Source organism: Arachis ipaensis, chromosome B10 (genome assembly GCF_059453495.1).
Source record: "Arachis ipaensis isolate K30076 ecotype BB chromosome B10, ASM5945349v1, whole genome shotgun sequence".
NCBI lineage: Eukaryota > Viridiplantae > Streptophyta > Magnoliopsida > Fabales > Fabaceae > Arachis > Arachis ipaensis.
Genome location: NC_142435.1, coordinates 20,542,938 through 20,549,360, shown reverse-complemented (window position 1 = coordinate 20,549,360; position 6,423 = coordinate 20,542,938). Strand labels below are relative to the sequence as shown.

The window sequence follows — 6,423 nt, the reverse complement described above, 5'->3', positions numbered from 1 at the left end:
ATACATACCAAGCTAATAGATATGGTGGACCCCTTGTAATTACCAACAAGCCCCACCCTGTGCTTATAGACCATCCTCTCAACGTAGCTTTGAACCACCACACTCACAAGCTCCTTTTCACCACTCACACCATATGACCCTTATTCACCACAATTCCAATCCAATTACTCCCAAGAACCACCACATTCTTATTTTGAACCCTCTTCCCCAACCAATGAACCCTCATACCCACCCCAACCTCCAATGAATGACAAACTTCGTGTTCTTCTTCAAGGGCAAGCGAGGATGCAAAAGGGCGTATTGGAACTCACTACTGCCTTAACTGAGGTAGTAAATATAATAGCTTCCCGACATCTGAGCGCTCAAAATACTCCCATGGCTACATGTGGAGAATCAAAAGAAGAGCGTAGCATGAAGGAAATACTAGAAACTCCGGTGGACAATGAGGAGCATGGCTTTGTATTGAAACAAGTGGAGGAAGCCATGATAGTTGTAGAGGAAGAAGTGGTTGAAGATTTAGGAGATGCTGAACCTCCATGGGAATCGAGAGCTGTAAAGGATTCTACTGAGAAGTTCGAAATTGATGCCAAAGAGGACAGTGCACAACCTCCAAAGCATATACCTTGTGAAAAATTGGACGAAACAGACCAAGAATTTGATTCCATAGGCAGTGATGATCATGAATCAAGCTCTCCTAATCACGAACTCACATCCGCAACTGAACTCCTTGAGCCTGAAGAATCTTATCCAAGTGAATACGAAGATGATGTCGAGGTAGATTTCTCTCAACCTCCAACATATGACTTGAGCGACGAGGAAGACATAGAAGACTTTGATCAGGGCGCAGTTGTAGTTGAAAAATTTTGCAAAGAAGTGGAGGAATTCACAGAAGAATACAAGGGAGTAGAACTTACAGAACCACTGAAAACACCTATCCCAAGGCCATTACCACCTAATACAAGCTTCAAGTGGGTACAATCCTTAACCTTTATCTTTACCTTTCCACTTGAATATGGTTTGCTTGAAACAGATGGCCAGCTTAGAGCTCTCTGCGGCATTAAGAGTAAGAGGGAAATGGTTTGTACCCAGAGTTGGTGTGCAAGATTCAATAAGGTTCCACACTTCAATTTGAAGTGCAAGGATTGGTATCAAGTTTAATTGAATGGGTCTCAGAAGACGTTTGGTCATCTTGGTGAGAATACAATTTCTAAACCGTCTGGATTGAAGAATATAGATCAAGACAACGGCGGCTTTAAGAGCAAAGTTTGGGATCCTGGAATCTATTCTGACATTCGTCACCCCGGGAGTCTGAGAACCTGTTTGAAGCTGCTCAACAGCTTTACATGCCTAGTTTGGGACCCCGGAGGCTGTTGGCATTCCAAACATTGGTGGAGATTTCTGGATGAATTTAAGCATAAGCCACCATAACAGGAAGCTCATCCAATGTCCAACTTAAGGACTTTAACTAAAAGTGCTAGGTGGGAGACAACCCACCATGGTATGGTCGTTTCTTTTTCAATTTTATTTCGTGTTATTTGTTTTTATATTATATTATTTTCATTGAACGTGAATATTATTCATTAGCATTGCATAATTGCATAAAAAAAAGTGCACGATGCAACCGCGTTGCTAACGCGTTCGCGTCAGTCGCGGAAAACACCTCCCACGCGTCCGCGTCACTCACGCAAATGCGTGATCTAGAAATCGACATAAAAATCCAACGCCCAGAAATCGGGGCTGGAATCGTGCGGCTGGTGTGCGTTTAGCACAAAATGGCCCACGCGTTCGCGTCCCTGACGCAAACGCGTCACTTGCAAAACACCCATCCCACGCGAAAGCGTGAGCGACGCATCCGCGTCGCGTGGATAGCATGGCACCCTAAATGGAGACAGAGAGTTGCGCTGAAACGATGCTGGAATTGTGCGTTTAGCACAATTTACAGCGACGCGGTCACGTGCCTCACGCGTCCGTGTCATCCATCTTTTACCCATTCCATGCGATTGCGTTAACCACGCGACCGTGTCAACCACGCGACCGCATCAATCCCATTTCACCTTAGCCACGCGATCGCGTGCTCCACGCGTTCGTGTGGATTCAAAATCACTAACCCCCTATCACGCGAAACCCTACCCGTCGTACCCCCCATACCCCCTTCTTCTTCCTTTCTTCTCTGCAACCCACCCTCCCCAACCAACACCACTCCCAGCCGATCACCTTCGACCGCCGCACCACCCCCAACCACCCAGACACGCCGCGACCCCCAACCCCCCTCTCCTTCTTCCCTCTCCTTTTTCCCTCAACCACCGCTGCCCCCCCCCCATCGCGGCCAGTGACGTTAGGATTTTTGCCAGTAAAGAATTTTATAAAAACAGTCGCGTTGTAGATACAGTCTCTAAACCAACAGAAATCCCTTCGTACAAACATTTGGTTGTCACAAGTAACGAACCCCTAAATAAATTGATAACCGAAGTATTTAAACTTTGGGTCGTCTTCTCAAGGAACTGCAGGGAAGTATGTTCTTATAATTGGTTATGGAGGTTGTAAATTGGGGTTTTGAGAATGAGGAGCGAATGGTTTAATTAGCAATTAAAGTAAATGAAGAACAAGTAATTTAAATGGCAAGTAAAATAAATAGATGACTGTAAATAAACTTTTGGCAAGGTATGAGAAATTAGAGGTCCTATCCTAGTTATCCTTATCAATGATGATGAAAATTGAATCTTAATTCCACTTTGTTAACCTTTACTAAAGCAAAGGAAGGTCAAGGGATTAATTGGTTTAATCTTCGAATCCTATTTATTTCCTAAGAAAAGATTGGGATTATTGAAGTTCAATTTAATTAACAAAGATAACAATTATCAATCATGTTTGAGTTTGATAACTCCTGAGTTACTGATTTCTTAACCAAGACCAAAAGGAGAAAAGTAAATCTACTGGAATAAAAATGTCTTCAGATGGGAATAACAATAATGTAAATAAAAGAAAGCAATAATAAACTGAAATACCTTAAATAACATTAATTCAAAGAGTAATCTGTAACATAGAAGAATTCATAAATAAAATTGGAAAAATAATAAAAAGGAATATTGAACCTGATAAAAAGAGATAATCCTGAAAGCGCATAAAATTCCTAATTCTAAATCCTAATCCTAAAGAGAGGAGAGAGAGGAGAGAACCTTTCTCTAAACTAAATCTAAATCATGAAAACTAACTAAAGTGGAGACTCTCCTTGAATGGATGCATTCCCCCACTTCATAACCTCTGGTCTATGCCTTCTGGACTTGGATTTGGGCCAAAAAGGGCTTCAGAATTCGCTATGAGCATTTTCTGCAATTTCTGGTGCGTGGCCTCTGTCACGCGTCCACGTGGGTCACGCGGTCGCGTCATTCGGAGTTTTCCTTGTCACGCGGTCGCGTCAGTCATGCGACCGCATCATATGTGTTTCACTCAAGGTGCGCGGTCGCGTCAGTCATGCGGCCGCATCAATGCCTTTTCGCGCTGGCATGCGGCCGCGTTGCCCATGCGATCGCGTGGCTGCCAGTTTCTTCAAAAACTCTGTTTTGTGCTTTCCTTCTATTTTTGTATGTTTCCTTTCCATCCTTTAAGTCATTCCTGCCTTAGAAGATCTGAAACTACTCAACACATGAATCACGGCATCGAATGGAAATAAAGGGTAATCAAAATAATTATTTTTAAGCATAGGAAACATGTTTTTCACATACATCACATAATAAAGAAAGAAAAGTAAAACCATGCAATTAATATGAATAAGTGGGTGAAGGATTGAATAAATCACTCAGATTAAGCACAAAATATATCATAAAATATGGGTTTATCAACCTCCCCACACTTAAACAATAGCATGTCCTCATGCTAAGTCCAAGAGTAATGTTAGGTTAAAGTGGTGGAATGCCATGCAATGCAATCTAATCTAAATTCAACTACCTAGATGCATCATGCAATTCTAATTTTTACTCACTTGTATATAAAGCTTGCATGTAGTTGAATTAATTCACATTCTCAAGGAGTTATATATATATATATATATATATATATATATATATATATATATATATATATAGCCAAACCTTAGATAGTTGATAAAGTGCCTTTACAATTGAAATGGGAGAGAAAAACATTTTATAAACTTGCAAGACAATTAATAATTCAAGCAGAGATATATGTTAATGAGCTATTGATCCCTCACTGGATTTTGTGTTTACTCTCTAGTCACTCAGTGTTTATTGGGTTAATCACTCTATTCTTCTTTTTTATCCTTCCTTTCTATAACTTTGTTCTTCATCTAACCAATCAACAATTATAGAATATAGGCATACAAAAGTTATGAGGTCTTTAATTAAGGTTGTAATGCGGCCAAGGTAAAGGTAAAGGTATATGTATAAGGCTAAGTGAGCTAATTAAGCGAATCCTTGATTAGTCTAAGATCTCACCTAACATACATACTTTGTAAAGCAAAACTTCTTTACCTATGTTCCCACTTTTTCCCACTTTTGATGTTACATGCTTTAACTTTTGTCCCATGTGCATTTATTTTGCATTTGGGGAATCCTTTTGTGTCCCCTTTATTCCAATACTGAAAAATAACCCTTTTTTTTTATTGCACATGGTAATTCAATTATTTGATTTTACATGAGCATGCTTCCCAAAATTTTTATTTGAATAATTTTATTCTTTTCAACTTTTCTACCTTTTGTTTTTATCATCCATGTTCCCAATAGGTTTTCCATACTTAAACAATTACACACTTTCTATCTTAAGCTAACCAAGGATCCAACTTGGGATTTTTATTTTGTTTTTTTGCTTAAGACTAGTATTGTGGCTTATAGAATAAGAGGGGATTTAAAGGCTCAAGGGGGCTAACAAGGGTGATGTAAAGGGTAGGCTAATTTGGGATAAGTGAGGTAAAATTAAACAATGGCCTCAATCACTCTCTTGGTATGTATTTCTATTCTATAATCGGGCATATAGATTAAAACAAAGTAAAGAACATCAGAAAAAAAAAGAAAGGCGAAACACACAGGAATAAAAATTATGGTTTGAATGTAACCATACAATTAAGCTCAAAACTCACAGGCTGTGTGTTCTCTAACTCAGAAATCATATATCAATTATGTATGTCATGAAAAATTAAAAGTTCCCATTATTCTCAATGTAAAATTTATTTTGAATGGCTTTAAAGTTTGTGTTTTTCCTTGATGAAATGTTGTTAACTAACTAACATATAATACTATATATACAAGGTGTGGGTTGTTTCTATTATGTTCAAGTCTCTAGTTTACTTCCTTTTTATATTTTCAAATTAAACTAAGCTATCTTATGCTAAAAAGGGTAAACTATACTAATTAATCCACAATTTCTATAACTAATAAGTTAGAATTGCTACTAAACTAAATGGCTAAAATATGAATTGAAAATGCAAAATGCAGAAATAGAGTAAAAATACATAAAAATAGCAATGTATAAGTACTAGGAGAATAAAAATAAAAATAAAGAGAAAAATACAGAAAAATAGCAAAATAAAATAAAAAGAGTCTGTAGTGGTTCACCAAAAAAATACGCCAGAGATGGCGACCTCCCCACACTTAAAATGAAGCATCGTCCCTGATGCTCACTCAAGCAGGGTGTGAAGGGGTGTCATCACTGGAAGGACGGGTAGCTGGAGTCTCTGTGGTGGTGGTCTGAGGATCTGCCTGCTGCAGAGGAGGTGCTGACTGGATAGGGATCTCTGGGTCTACAGCCTGAATCTGAGGCGGAGCCTCCTGATGTGATGCGGCCTGTTCTGTGCCTGCCTGCGCAGCCTCGCTCTATGGATGGGTCTCTGCCTCGTGATCATCCGCCTCCTCCTCAGATGCCTCGGATGGTGTGTCAGGCTCGGAGGAGATGTCGCCAGATTGTATCATCAGCTTTAGGTGCTCATAGCGTCGCTTGTTGCGATGCTCCATCTGATCAAGCCGTCGAAATAGGCGGTGCACTAGGTGATAGATGGGCTCTGAGGCAGGTGGAGGTACAGTGGTGCTAGCAGGGGTAGCTGTGGAAGAAGATGGGCCGGTAGATGGTGTGGCTGTCTCAGCAGTAGCAGTGAGGAATGGAGGTCTGTAGCCCAAAGCCAGAAAGTTCCTGCTGTGAGGGATAATCTTCTTACATTCTGCAGCAGGTGGCTTCTCATCAGATAAGGAAAGGGAAGAGTACCTCGGACGTGGACCCTGGCCATATAGTACCGGATAAAGCGTGGCAGGTACAGGTCCTTACCCTCCATTACACACCATAGGAGGGTGATCATAGCGGCTGGTATCTCAGTCTCGTGAGTACTCGGCATAATGAAGTTTCTAAGTATCTGATGCCATAGCCGAGCCTCATCATTCAATTAAATCCGCTTGATTCCCTTTGGCTTGGTTGTGTTCT

At 40.4% G+C, this 6,423-nt stretch overlaps 1 pseudogene; it reads left to right on the top strand.

Moving 5' to 3' along the window:
• The first annotated feature begins 243 nt into the window (after window positions 1–243).
• On the top strand, window positions 244–1,428 carry LOC148579355 (uncharacterized; annotated as a pseudogene).
• Window positions 1,429–6,423: the final 4,995 nt, after the last annotated feature.